At 49.4% G+C, this 2,566-nt stretch overlaps 1 protein-coding gene across 5 annotated transcripts in view; it reads right to left on the reverse strand.

Moving 5' to 3' along the window:
* The window catches only part of hivep1 (HIVEP zinc finger 1), a 42,768-nt gene that overhangs the window by 21,898 nt on the left and 18,304 nt on the right, over positions 1-2,566 (reverse strand). The window lies entirely within an intron of this gene.

Genomic DNA, 2,566 nt, shown 5'->3' on the forward strand with positions numbered 1-2,566 from the left:
AGGAGGTGAGAGAGAGGAGTGGAGAGAGGAGAGAGGAGGAGAGGGAGAGAGGAGAGGAGAGAGGAGAGAGAGGAGAGAGGAGAGAGAGAGGAGAAGAGAGAGGAGGAGAGGAGAAGAGGAGGAGAGAGAGAGAGGAGAGAGAGAGGAGAGGAGTTGAGGAGAGAGAGAGAGAGGAGAGAGAGGAGAGAGGAGAGAGAAGTGAGTGGAGGAGAGAGGAGAGAGGAGAGAGAGGAGAGGAGGAGAGAGGAGAGAGGAGAGGGAGAGAGAGAGGAGAGAGGAGAGAGAGAGGAGGAGAGAGAGAAGGAGAGAGGAGAGGAGAGGAGGAGAGAGGAGAGGAGAGAGGAGAGAGGAAGAGAGGAGAGAGGAGAGGAGGTGAGAGGATGAGAGGAGAGAGGAGAGAGGAGAGAGGAGAGGAGGAGGAGAAGAGAGGAGAAGGAGTGAGGAGAGGAGAGAGGAGAGAGGAGAGAGGAGAGGAGAGAGGAGAGAGAGGAGGAGAGGAGTGGAGAAGAGGGGAGAGAGGAGAGAGGAGAGAGGAGAGAGGAGAGGAAGAGAGGAGAAAGAGGAGTGAGGAGAGGAGAGAGGAGAGAGAGAGAGGAGAGAGGAGAGGAGAGAGGAGAGGAGGAGGAGGGAGGAGTGGGAGAGGAGAGAGGAGAGAGGAGAGGAGAGAGGAGAGGAGAGAGGAAGTGAGGAGAGAGGCGAGAGGAGAGGAGAGAGGAAGAGGAGAGGAGAGGAGAGAGGAGAGAGGAGAGAGGAGGAGCGAGAGGAGAGAGGAGAGAGGAGAGGGAGAGGGGGAGGAGAGAGGAGAGAGGAGAGGTGAGGAGGAGAGAGGAGAGCGAGAGGAGAGAGGAGAGAGGAGGAGAGGTGAGAGGAGAGAGGAGAGGAGAGAGGAGAGTGAGAGAGGAGAAGAGGGAGGAGGAGAGGAGAGAGGAGAGGGAGAGAGGAGGAGGAGGAGAGGAGAGGAGAGAGGAGAGAGGAGGAGAGAGGAGAGAGGAGAGAGGAGAGGAGGAGAGGAGAGAGAGGAGGAGAGAGGAGAGGAGAGGAGGAGGAGAGGAGAGGAGGAGAGAGGAGGAGAGAGAGGAGAGAGGTGAGAGGAGGAGGAGGAGAGGAGGAGAGGAGAGGAGGAGAGGAGAGGAGAGAGGAGAAGATGGAGGAGGAGAGGAGGAGAGAGAGGAGAGAGGAGAGGTGAGGAGAGGAGAGAGGAGAGAGGGAGAGGCGAGTGGAGAGAGGAGAGAGAGGAGGAGAGGAGAGAGAGAGGAGAGGAGGAGAGAGGGAGAGAGAGGGAGAGAGATGCTCAGCAGGATGAAGATGACGAGATGAGAATCGGCAGCTGTCCTCTTCCTCCTTTTCACTGAGGGGTGGGGATTATGTAACTGGAGCACCTCCACCAGCCTGATGTACCCACCCGGCTGAGCACGCACATGCACCCACACAACCCACACACACACACACACACACACACACACACACACACACACACACACACACACACACACACACACACACACACACACACACACAAATCAATCACTGACTGATGCCACAGAGAACTCAACACAAACAGACTGAACCGATTGGTTGAGAAACAGGAAATGAATCAACTAGATATTTGAATTATTTTTACAGATTACGATGAAAATAAATCTCAGTCTCTTGATGCTGCTGCTTTTCAATGTCTCATGATGAAATTCTTGTTTTTTAGATTTTGGACAGAAACTTTTGGAACAATATTTTCACTTTGTGGTGGCTTCACGTTTTCACAGATTCTGACATTTTACAGATCAAACTATGAACTGGAAGATCGATCGAAAACTTCAGCCCGATTAAAGGTATCATTTTAATGTGCTGTTTTCACGTTTCCAGCGTCTAAATCGGCTCTTTCCCTCGTTAAAGCTGTCTGTGTGTATCCAAAATCTGAGCATTCACATTTAGTGGGATTTCTACACAGAACACTTCAGGATAAGTTTTCCTGTCTATTTGAGTAGCATTCATGAAGAATATGATGGATTTCATGTTTACATGTCATAAAGTTATCAGCTACACCTTAGAATGCGATACTGTTGAAAAGCGCTGTTAAGCGTCAGGATCTGCTCTAAGTCCTCGTCAGAAGCTTTCTCTGTGTCTGAGAACTGAGTTTTTGTCACTCATTGTCCTGTCTATACAGAACACTTCAGGATAGGTTTTCCTGTCTATTTGAGTAGCATTCATGAAGAATATGATGGATTTCATGTTTACATGTCATAAAGATATCAGTTACACCTGAGAATGCAATCCTGTTCAAAAGCGCTTTTAAGCGTCAGGATCGGCTCTAATTCCTCGTTAGAAGCTTTCTCTGTGTCTGAGAACTGAGTTTTTCTAACTGTTGTCCTGTCTGTACAGAACACTTCAGGATAGGTTTTCCTGTCTATTTGAGTAGCATTCATGAAGAATATGATGGATTTCATGTTTACATGTCATAAAGATATCAGTTACACCTGAGAATGCAATCCTGTTCAAAAGCGCTTTTAAGCGTCAGGATCGGCTCTAATTCCTCGTTAGAAGCTTTCTCTGTGTCTGAGAACTGAGTTTT

This window comes from Seriola aureovittata, chromosome 16, assembly GCF_021018895.1.
Source record: "Seriola aureovittata isolate HTS-2021-v1 ecotype China chromosome 16, ASM2101889v1, whole genome shotgun sequence".
Taxonomy (NCBI): domain Eukaryota; kingdom Metazoa; phylum Chordata; class Actinopteri; order Carangiformes; family Carangidae; genus Seriola; species Seriola aureovittata.